Raw genomic sequence first — 13,083 nt, forward strand, 5'->3', positions numbered from 1 at the left:
CGGGGCTGAAGAAGCAATTCCATCTCCTGCAGTAAATGCTTTTCTATTACAGGCAGCTGCAACATGCAGAGAGTGTGCAGACAGGGGGGACCCTGTGGACCCTCTCACAGACACCAATATTCAATTATATGGCTGAAGTATCCCAGTTTAAGGTCTTCATTTCTATAACCTATTCCATGATTCTCAGTCTCTACCTGGAGAGATTTCCCCTTGCAGCGACCAGTAAGTGGGAGAGAGATGTGGGAAAATTTGAGGATGAACAATGGGAGGAGGTATTCCAGGCAGTGCAACTTTGCTCCTCAAATGTGGCCCAACGGTTATCCCAATTATACATGGTTCTTAGAGTACATTGAACGCCCAACAGATTGTTTAGAATGGGAGTGAGACCGGATTCCAACTGCCCCAGATGTGCGAGAGATCATGGGGACCTGATCCATCTGTTATGGAGGTCCCCAAGCTTCACTTATTCTGGACTGGGGTTTTGGCCACCGTTAACAGAGTGTATCAGACTACCATACCCACTGATGCGAAGCCGTGCATACTTGGCATCTTAGACAACATTCCCATGGAAGACAATTCTAAACAAGCTATAACGAGGGCCCTATTTCAAGCCCGCAAGCTGATCCTTAGACATTGGAAGGTGATTGAGCCCCCAACGTTGAAGGAATGGATTATCCAAATGGGTAACACCTTGAGATAATATATTTATCAACACAGGGGTCGCTCGTGAAAGTTTGATAGAGTGTGGGCACCTTGGCTGGATACCCCTGGCCTCTCCCCGGGTTTATCTGGTGATGGATAGGTTGTTGAGGTAGGAGGTGGGTGAGCAAGTGTGACACTGAGAGGGTGGAGAACTTGACTCATTTAACATTTGCTTGTCAGATGATGGGGCGGGCTTCTGAAAGAACAGTCCATTTAGAGGATTTGCCTGAAGTGTATAATATATGGTGGGAAGGGATGCAATTCCCTGTAGCTGTAGACAAACAATCTAACTAGGTCTTTTTGTGCACTTGTGTGCAAGGTCAAGATTGGCGCAGAGGAAGTTTGTGACATTTACCCTTTTTTCAGATCCCTATCAGAACTACTCCCCCCCCCCCCTTTCATCCTTGGGTGCACATTCTTCTTGTCTCACGTGAATGATGTTTTCTGTTATGCAAGGCTTTATCCATCTAAGTGAATTCAGCAGGTTGTTGTGCAGGCCTATGAGTTGCATGATAAAGTGCCTCTTTTACCTATTAAAAAGAGAGAAGGTTAGGCATCCAACTGACAATTCTGGTAGTTAGAGGTCTGTTTGCATGACAAATTAGATGTTATGTTCCAGGCTGGTTAGACAATGGTTGGATGGTCTCCTCATTGCTGCTGATCTAGTTTTCAGGTCTCTTGACACCAAGATGAATGCCACATCGTGATCATCCTCAGGGGCCCCTGCAAATGAACTTTTCTGCAAATTCAACTTTAGGTGTCCTTATTTATAACTATATACTGTATACCTGGGTATATGTGCACAGTTCCACCAGGACTCTTGTTGGGCTCTTTGCTGTAATTTAAAAGTATCAATAAAACGTGAACTTATGTTCAAATTAATAAAAACAGCGCTAAGAGTAGAAGTAATCTGACTCCAATAAAGAAAATTAATCCTGAGGATCGGTGATGATGAGGTGGGTGATCAAAAGAAGGTATATGTGCACCAAATACCTGTAGATACACCATCAAGTGTGGATAAATCCCCTGAGTGGGGTAAAGCTTACCACAGCAAGTCACAAATAAACTTGCTCTCAAAATCAACTGGTCATCCAGGGGTGTACGGGTTAAACTGCCCAAGCGGAGGTACATGTAAGGTAGAAAAGACACAGATCTCTCATAGTGCAATAATGCCTAACAGTAATCCCCGATCAGGTTGGGTGTAAGCCCACTAATAAATGCCCGTACAATTAGAATGCTGTGTGTGAACTTAAATACAAAAAAGGTTTCACCGCCGTCACCGAAGACCTCCTGCCCGCAGGGGCCGCGCGAGTGCTGCGGATGCCATGTGTTGGTTTTCCTCGCTGTGGATGGTGGACGGTGGAGCGCGGTGGAACGCAAACAAGACTTCTGTGTAGCGCTGTCTGTAGCCACGCCCTGACGCGTTTCGTCACTTCCGACTTCGACTGAGGGCGTGGCTACATCGCGCCATCACTATCTCTTTATACCCGTACGTCCTACGGCTATTGGATGCCTCACTACCGCCCACCGGATCTCATTGGTGCTGTTCGATCCGGACATATGGATGGACATCAGCCGGGATGTAATAGGGTTATTAGAGAGGAATGGTGAAAATAAATCTATATTGTACTTTAATACGGCCGAATGTGGCCAAAATGAGAACTAAATGCTTGTCCTATATAGGGTGTGAACCATTGGTAAATGGCAACCGAGCAGAGTAAAAAACAGGTAAGTACCTGAGGAAACGGTAGATGTATCTGTATATGAGTCTGTCAGACGGATTAATCTGGAACAGAAATATCAATAAACTACAGTATATTATAAAACAAGGTGCGTGTCGATTCATACTTATAGTGTCAAGACAGGATTCGACGTCTGCACTATGGTGTAGCCAATCGCATCGACCAGGGGCGTGTCTACTGGTAACCCATTACTGAATATGTTAGCAAGGGGGCTTGGCATAATAGAGCATCCATCACCCCGTGTGTTTATAGGTGAAGACGGCTTGTAAGGATCGATGATTATAACGGGTGACCATGAGATGATTTAGGTACTCATGACAGAATAGTGGTCTGTGTCATGTAGATGTGACAGCACCAGCTGCGAGGCGATGTGCTTTATATAGTGTCACACAGGTCAAAGTACTAAACTAAAAATGCACACTGGCGTGCATCCTTGTCATGGAAATGCAAGGTATTTGTGCTGAACTTACATAGACATGTGGTAGCCGTGCATATAGAGAGTTTGTTCAGCCTTTTTTACCCGATTGTATGTATTCTATAAAGGTAATTTCATGTCCATAGTATCGATATGGATTATAGGGAATAGGCTGATGGAAATTAGCTAGTGAATACAAAGGGAGCACTCAGGAGATATACCTAAATAAATATATATAAATAAATATATATAGATAAATAAATAAATACATGTATATCTATACGAAAGTAATGGGGTGTAAATATCTACAAACAAGGGATTGTAAATATATCTGTAGAGCATACGGGAGAACCACTTCTATAAGGAGGTATATATGAGCCAACTCGGGCTCAAATGACCTGAAGTGGTCTAATGCAAGGAATTGGGAGGAGACGAGCATATTAAAGCATTAAAAGTATTAAAAAGTACTAAAAATGTCTCAAAAATATTAAAAACATAAAAGGCATTAAAAAATGCTAAAATGTTAAAAATACCAGAGATATCAAAAACACTAAGAGACATCTAAAAAGTACCAAAAACGCAAAAAAATACTAAAAATGCTGCTAAAAGAAACTAAAAAGGAGATATCTGGTGCTCTGTCAGTGCAGAAGCGCAGAGCAGGAGAGAGAGGCTGAGTCAGTAATTGCTGATGAAACAGTTTATATCCAGGTCAATGTTTAACCCTTTTGGTGCCAGTGTGCCTGCCAAGTATATCCACTCGGTCTCACGCTTTGATAGTTCCCTCACGTGATTGCAGCCCCTCCACGGGGGTTCAACATGATCAATCGCCCAAAATTTGAGACCAGCAGGGTTTTGGTTATGATGTAGCTTGAAATGGAGTGACACGTTATGGTCCTTATAGCCCAATTTGATGTTGGCAATGTGTTCAGCTATTCTGATTTTCAGTTTTCTCTTTGTTCGTCCGATGTACATTAGGTGACACGGGCACTCCAGCATATATACTACATATGTAGTGTTACACGTAATAAACGATTTAACCTGGAACTGAGTGTTGTTTGATGTGGACGTGAAGGAGTCAATACATTTTCTAGGTCTGTCTGCTTCTTTGCAGGGAAGACATTTCTTACAAGGAAAGAAGCCATCTTTGTCCCATATTGATGGCGGCTTCTTTGGAGGGTCCAGGATCTTCTTTACTACCTTGTCTCCAAAACTTACAGCCTTTCTGTATATAAAACTCAGTTTTTGTGGGAGGACTGTATTCAGTGTTTTGTCAAGGAATAACGTGTGCCAGTGATTTTTAAAAATCATTTCCACTTCTTTATATTGGCTGTGGTACCCAGATATAAAGCTCCACTCATGCATGTTTTTTCTTATCCGTGATTGTGTAGTGGTAAGGCAATTGGAACGTGGAAGTTGTACCAGTTCTTCAATAATTTTATTCAAATGGTTATTTCTGTACCCCTTTTCAAGGAATTTTCCTTTAAGAAGAAGGGCCTGTGTTTTGAAATCAGTGTCATGGCTACAATTGCGTTTGACACGCATCAATTGCCCCTTTGGGATGTTTCTTAACCACATCGGATGGTGGCCACTTTGAATGGGTAAAAAACTGTTAGAGTCAGTGGGTTTAAAATACACCTTGGTGCCTAGCCTGTTGTTGTCTCTAAAAATGTTAAGATCGAGGAAATGTATACTTTGCTGATTATATTCACTGGTCAGTTGAATGTTCTGGCTATTTATATTAAGATCATTTAAAAATATCTATTTGGACATTGGATGTATATGCTATTAATTATCTTTTCTTATATAAAGCTTGTATTATTTCTAACTGGTGTGTATCTGTATACTTATGGTTACTGTTATATGCCGGTTGCAGTAGTTCCATTGCTGCCAGTTACAGTACTTTGATTTTATTACTTGTTACTTTCCCAGGAGTGGAATATTCTGTAAGCAGACATTTTTTGCCCTTTGACTTCCTTTTTTTTTTCTTGTTGGGTTAATTTGGCTGTGTTGTTTGGGTGTACCCTCCCCTCAGTTTGACTGATTTTGGATGTCCCTAGGTTGATTACTATAAAGTTGTATTTAGAGAAAATAATTTTTTTGGACACAACTCCTTCCCCTTATATGCCTTAATTTTCTCTTGGACGGCTTGCTACAACTGTTGTCTATGTGTCTAGTGTTCCTGTAGGAGGCATATAGCCCTAGGTTTCTTACTATCAAGCTGTATCTCTCAGTAGCCAATGAGAAAAAGACTTTGTAGTGAGTACAAAAATCCTATTTTTTATTTCGAATATTTACTACACATTTGTGTTTCTAATTTAAGTGCACAGTTTCATGTAACACTGCACTATGGAAACCAAGCTTTACAAATGTAATTGACATATATATATATATATATATATATATATATAAGTGTTACTATAGTTATGGCACAGCTATTAACATTCAGTACATAGCTTATTGACATCACAGTAGCAATTCATTGAAAATATGAGTAAACATATTTGGAAACTAAACGGCTAAAGTCTAGTCATAATGATTACCTTATACTTATATACTTTTTTTGTTGCAACATCTGTTTTTTGGGGGGGTTGACATGCAGTAAAATCTAGTGTTTTGTGATTTCATATGCTGTTATAGCCACAACGATTACTAAAAAAACAAATCAAAATTGGAGTGAATCTAAGAGTACTGATAGGTGAACAGGAAAATTTAGAGAAAACAGCGGTTTGGAGAAAACACCAATTTGTTTCCTGGCTGAGAAGCTTAAATAGCAGGAATCCACAGTTGACTTCCAAGAGGTCTTCAATAACACATCCCAAAATTGGGTGTACCAGGCTCAACATCAATGCTGTTGGACAATGGGAGTCCACACGGCACAGAGTATAGTTGGGGGATCATGATAATATCGGATAAACAAAAGTCCCAAAGTTATTAAAATCAGTAAAGCTCAACATTTTGGAACATGCATTGCTCTCCTTTTAGGAGTTCAGGAGCCACAATGATGTCAGGGATTAGAACAATAATGCTACAGAAAACCAATGGAAGGGACACGTCTGTCATTAAATATGATTTCCAGTAATTAGTCAAAATGTACCTCTACAGTGGTCCTCCCACAATTAGGGTTAAATACTCATTAAGTCTAGGGAGGAGATCAAGGGGATGTATTTGTAGCACCCTCCTATTTAAGATTTTGGCTCCACTGTAGTGAGTGGAGTGGTTGTTGATTGTTTGGACTGACCAGGATTCATGAGCTGAAAGTTTTATTCCTACCCCTGCCTCTGAAAGAAGCCTTCACGGCATGGAGAGGGGGTTTCAGATTGTAGGTTGAATAATTGTAATGCCGCAGCCAATTCCTAGAAGGAGACATCCAAAATGTGGCTAAGGAGGTGATAATTGTGCAGGAGGCCAGAGAAAATAGTTCTTTCCACATTTTCCTCATCACTGAAGGTTCCAGTCCTCCTCAGGGGCTATTGCCCCTGGGGGATTACCAGAGAAACAAGAAACTGCAGTCTAGGCTTCAGTGGTTGCTGGGCTGAGGGCCTGGGGAAGCTTGCCTCAGGATTGCATTTTCTTTAGAGCACTGCACTGGAACTCTGTGTCTGGAGAAGTTTCTTGTTATCTCCCTGACTAAGGATCTACCTGCAGATGGGACACCTTGTTAGATCTGATAGCTATGCAAATGCAATAAAGATACTAAGTGCCAGAAATTGCTTTGTGGACTGCTGCTGTAGAATCCTAGATATATGCACCATTCCCTGCTACCTTTAGAAAGCTGCTATTGAAAAATTAGGTGGAAGTTTGTCCTCCTAATGCTGTTACTAACTGTTTTAGAGTATCCTGTGACCCTAAACTCCTTCTCCTGTTAAAGTTCTTCAGCAATGAATACTAAAAAGACATCCCCTAGGCTGAGCCTTAATTATCAGTGTGCATGGGACTGTGCTTGCATCTTGTACAGTGCAAAGCACAATAAATGTGCAGAGTACATGAAAGAGGCTGGGGTGCGACCTGGGATGGAACATCTTGGAAAAGAGGTCACACTGATCTAGGGCGCCTGCCGCAGCGAGGAGTATGGTAATATTCCGTATTCCTTCACCGCTAGACCTATCAAACAGTAAGCCCTGCCAGTGTGTGTGTATGAAGAAGGGTGTGTGGGGGGGGGGGGGGGTCACTGCAAGGGTAGATTTCTGCAAATTCTTGGAGTTCAACTTTAATATGCTTGTTTGAAATTGTTGTGAATTATTTACTGTATTTTATAACTGTTTATGCATGTTCGTTCTGCCTCCCATAGACAACACAATTAAATTAAATTTCAAATATGTCTTAAATGAAAGAGTAAAAGCCCTGGCTAAGTATTGGTATAGTGCATACCATACTATACCGTACATAGACATACTTTTTTTCAGTAAGCCAACATTTCTGTATTAAAAATCCTTTTTTTATTTGTCTTATGTAATGTTCAAATTTTCTGAGATACTGAATTTTGGGTTTTCACTAGCTGTAAGCCATAATTATCAAAATTAAAAGAAAGAAATCCTTGAAATATATTACTCTGTGTGTAATGAATCTATATAAAATATATGAGTTTCACTTTTTGAATTGAATTACTGAAACTAACTTTAACTTTTTGATAATATTCTAATTTTTTCGAGATATACCTGTATCTGTAAAATGTGGTTACTTTGACGAGTTCAAAATAAAATTTACATTTTGTAAAAAAAAAAAAAACGATTCCATGATACCTTTTTTATGCTTTTTTTGGTTTATTTGTTCTATGCTTTATTTTCAGAGTACATTGAGACATTAAACTGCGTAAATTTCAATAAAAACTGGAAAAATGGGGTGTTCTAAAACTTTTGACTGGTAGTTTGTGTAGATATACACTGTATATTTATGATTGGAGCCCTCTGTCACAAGACTAACAACATAGAGTAGACCTGAAGTGTGCCCTGGTCTGCTGGACGATATGCCAAGAGAAGGGGGCATACCTTAAGATAAGTAAATGGATAGATTTGTAGAGAATTTTTTTAAGAGAAGTACCCTGAGAGGGGAACAGGTGAGTGGGTACCACGCCCCCTGGAATTGACACAGACCATCATGGGTGGTCTTCTTAAACCCCCCCCCCCCCCCCCGGGCTCCTTCCATAATTTCAGGCCACCATACTCTCCTTCCTATATATCGGCCTGCCCTCCTATAGTAAGTAAATCAGTCATAGTGCTGTGCAGTGACACTCTCCACACTCCATGTGCATTGTGACAGACAGGCACTCTCTACAGTACACCCATCCTACAATCAGCTGTCAACCCGCCGCATACAAAGGACCCCTCTTGCATCTATCTGCAGAACCCCAGTCTTTGCTGCTGCACCTATGCACACAACCCCACTATCCAGCATTGCATCATCAGGAATGATTCCCATCACTGCCACAGCACTGATGCACGCTTCTGCACTCATCATTACTGAATGAAGGTGATTTTCGCACTCAGTGCCACTATACCTATGCACACTTCTGCATTCAAGGCCAATACACCTACACACGTTATTTTATTATTTGGCATACTTTTGCTGTTGTATTCTTAAATGTAACTGGTTAGTTTTTTAATTTCATGCACCGTAACACTCTGGAAAGGTTAGCACTAGTTGAATTTTTCTGTAGTGCATAGGTGCTGAGAGTCAACATATTGAGGCGAGAATGGATCGGAGTGTGCTTCCACTCCTTTATTGACCGGCTGATTGGTGTGTTTTTGGCCAAGTTGTGCTGCTACTGGCATGGAGGTGAAGGACTGTTTTCCATTGAACGTCAGTTGTCACTCCATAGCAGGAAGTGCCTGATCACAGACCTCCCTATTGGATAGAGGGTAGACTTTTATTAAAAACTGCAGATTTAAAAAGAAGAAAAACTATTTCTGAAATTACATGTCAATGCTTTTATAAGATAATTATTGGTATCTGCTTGAAAGCTATTTATTATCAACATCTAGTTGTTAAATAAAACGTCTGTTGAGGTAACTGTTGTAAAAACAAGAATGTGAAAAGACATTTGTGTGGATATTTGTGTAAAGGCTTACGCACTTCTACAAACATTCTTAGGGATTGTGAATGATTTTGGCTGTGACAAGGCTGGTAAACACAATCTTTTGAAGCTGAAAATGTAAAACACATGAGCTGCATAACAAAGGGCAAAGTGGTGAATGTTGTGTTCAATGTACCATTATTAACGAATCCATCATCATTTTAATAGATCATACACCGGATCAAGCAACATTTGCCAATATTTACAAACATCTATTTTACAGAAAGAAAAATTAACAGTATTATTCCCCCTATTAATAACCAAGCTAATGAGACGTTTACTTTAAATTCACAAGAAATTTGTACTTTGAAAATCCTCCCTTCTGAAGTTGTAAAAGGTGTTTTAAAGATCTGGAGTTGGAGAAACTGTGGAAAATAGACTATTGGGTGGGTTGGTTACTTGGCTATGATGTCACCTTGGTATCCCTTCATTTCCACTCACAATACAAAAAGCATTACAATAATACTAATTAAAAAGTTAAGTAAGGAAAATATGAAATTCTAGCCAAGGACTCAATTTATACCCCAAAGTTTTACCAAAAAAAAAAAAAACAATTATGAATTAGGCATATACATTCATATAAGAATTTAAGTACATGGGCATATGAATTTATGCCACAATATTAATTTATCCTCATGTTTATGCTCTTACACGCGCACGTGTCTAAAAATGTTTATGCCTGTAAATGCTGTTCTTGACATACAGATCTAAACACCTAGGGCCAGATTCACAGTGAGAGTACGCCGGCATATATACTGATACGCCGGCGTACTTTCAAATTTGCCGCGTCGTATCTTTATTTTGAATTCTCAAACAAAGATACGACGGCATTTGGCTAAGATCCGACAGGCGTACGGCTTCGTACGCCTTCGGATCTTAGGATGCAATACTTCGGCGCCCGCTGGGTGGAGTTTGCGTCGTTTTCCGCGTCGGGTATGCTAATTAGCTGTTTACGGCAATCCACGAAGCTACGCGCGCTCGTCGCATTCTCTTACGTCGGCTTTTCCCGTTGTAAAGTTACGCATGCTATTTCAATGGCTTATATTTAGACTAGCCATGTTAAAGTATGGCCGTCGTTCCCGCGTCGAATTTAGAATTTTTTTTCTGCGTAAGTCGTACAGGAATAGGAAAGGACGTAACGCACGTCGCCGTTCAAAAAATTACGTCGGTGCGACGTCATTTCGCGCAAAGCACGGCAGGAAATTACAAAACGGAGCATGCGCAGTACGTTCGGCGCGGGAACGCGCCTAATTTAAATGATACACGCCCCATTTGAATTAGGCGGGCTTGCGCCGGACGGATTTACGTTACACCGCCGCAAGTTTACAGGCAAGTGCTTTGTGAATCAAGCACTTGCGCTGAAAACTTGCGGCGGTGTAACGTAAATGGGATACGTTACGCCGCCGGAATTCTACGTGAATCTGGCCCCTAATGCGCATTGCCACGTAGACTAATATAGAGCTGCGTTTACTGGCAAAAAAAAAAAAACCCACTGAAAAAACACTTGTAAAAGCAGTGTCTTTTAAGCCTGTGTGCCTGAGCCCTAACAATTGCTGTCATGTAATTAATATATAAAATAAAAATTATTATACAAAACCAAAACTATGTGAAAAAATATTACCAAAAATGTTAACCTGGTTTAGACTGTAGATTAACCAAATTTGCTATAAATAAATACATGTTTATTAAACTTTGTAATCTTTGTAAGCCTATATATTGTTTCTAGAAGGGAACAAGAATTATATCATTATATTTGGATTAAAAACTAAACAAAAGATATCAGGACTAATTTAACATCATTAAGGTATTTATAGTGGATTTTTCAGTAGCTTTACAAGTCTTCATGAAGAGATGCCTAACTCTTCACCGTATTTTTCTGAAAAGCTCTACCTTATCATTAAAAAGCAGTATTTGGTTTGCACTTAATTGACTTTGCCTGCTCGGATGATGATGTCACCAGTCTGCTGCAGGCAGGAGGAAGCCATGGCCCATTCTCCTCTCCCTCAGTGATTAAACAGCAACAATATAACTTTGTAGCAAGTCTATGGAAACTATGGAAAATTGGCTATTTGGTGGGTTGGTTTCTTGGCCTATGATGTCACCTTGGTATCCCTTCATTTCCACACACAATTCAAAAAGCATTACAATAATACTAATTAAAAAGTTAAGTAAGGAAAATATGGGGAAAGGCTGTAAACCAGTGTCAGACATATGTGAACACAGCTAAGAACTGTACAGGCACCAGGATTTACATTATGCCATCTCTCGGCCAAGAAGTAGATGCTGGATCCGGATGATGCCTGAAAAAAGATGGCTGTGTTCATCTATAGAAAAAACAGATACAAGTGTAAGAACTGTTACAGTGATAGCTGTGTTAGCTGTTAAATTTTTTTTAACTAATAAAAACTTCTATTTGTCATGAATCAGTATTTATCTCCACATTTTTATTTTATCTCCACAGTGGCTGCTTTAGCTTGGGGCAATGGAATTGCCGTACATTTTCAGAGTAACAAGTGGTAAATATATTTTTTCAAGGTAATCTGAAGCCAAAACTTCTGGTAATGTTAATCTCCTGGGTACCCGCAGCACTTATTGGTTCCTCCTGCTGACCTCTGCTTCTTGCAGGATACAATAGTGACATGGAGGTCAGCACGAGGAACCAATGAGCACTGTAGGGAACCCAGGAGATCATCACTTCTGGAAGTGTAAGAAAAATTTCAGATGGGGATTACTTGCATTGGATTGGTGTTCAACAAATCGGGCAGAAGGAGAAGTAAGTATTCCTTTGCTTCCCTGCGGTTATTGCATTTTTACACATGCTTTTAGTAAGCAACAGAGTCACTTTAACCACTTAAGGACCGAGCCTCTTTCTGAGATTTGTTGTTTACAAGTTAAAAACATTTTTTTTGCTAGAAAATTACTTAGAACCCCCAAACATTATACATTATTTTCTAACACCCTAGAGCAGGGGTCTCAAACTGGCGGTGCTCCAGCTGGTGCGAAACTACAAGTCCCATCATGCCTATGCCTGTGGGAGTCATGCTTGTAAGGCCTCGTACACACGGACGGACTGTCCGATGAAAACGGTCCGCCGGACCGTTTTCATCGGACATGTCCGCTGCCGGATTTTGGTCTGATGGTTGTACACACCATCAAACCAAAATCCCCGCGTACAGGATACGCGGTGACGTGGCCGCGCCGTCGCGGCGACGTGCGCGACCCTGGAAGGTCAATGCTTCCACGCATGCGTCGAATCACTTTGACGCATGCGAGGGCTTTCGGCCGAGCGGACATGTCCGGTAAGTCGTACAGAAGACCGAACATGTCCGACGGACAGGCTTCCAGCGGACATGTTTCTTAGCATGCTAAGAAACATTTGTCCGCTGGAAACCTATCCGATCCGCCGGAAAATTGTCTGGTCGGACGTACAGACGACCGAACATGTCCGCTGAAACTGGTCTGCGGACCAGTTTCAGCAGACATGTTCGGTCATGTGTACGAGGCATAACTGTCAGCCTTGCAATGCATCATGGGACTTGTAGTTTCGCAACAGCTGGAGGGCAGCCAGTTTGAGACCCCAGCGCCAGGAGAATAAAATGTCTGTCATTTCAATACTTTCTGTCACACCATATTTGCGCAGCGGTCTTACAAGCGCACTTTTTGTGGAAAAAATACACTTCTTCGAATATAAAAATAAGAAAATTTAGCCTAATTAATTTTTTTATATTGCGAAAGATAATGTTACACCAAGTAAATTTATACCCAACATATCACGCTTCAAAATCGTGCCCGCTCGTGGAATAACGACAAACTTTTACCCTTAAAAATCTCCATTGGCAACATTTAAAAATTTCTACAGGTTACATGTTTTGAGTTACAGAGCAGGTCTAGGGCTAGAATTATTGCTCTTGCTCTACCGATCGCAGTGATACCTCACATGTGTGGTTTGAACACCATTTTCAAATGCGGGTGCTGCTCACATATGCGTTCACTTCTGCATGTACTGTACTAAATCTCCAGTACATTTTAGTAGACTAAAATGTACTGGAGATTTAGGGCCAGATCCACAGAGCAAGTACGCCGGCGTATCTACTGATACGCCAGCGTACTTTCAAATTTCCCGCGTCGTATCTTTAGTTTGAATCCTCAAACCA

Source organism: Rana temporaria, chromosome 1 (genome assembly GCF_905171775.1).
Source record: "Rana temporaria chromosome 1, aRanTem1.1, whole genome shotgun sequence".
Taxonomy (NCBI): Eukaryota; Metazoa; Chordata; class Amphibia; order Anura; family Ranidae; genus Rana; species Rana temporaria.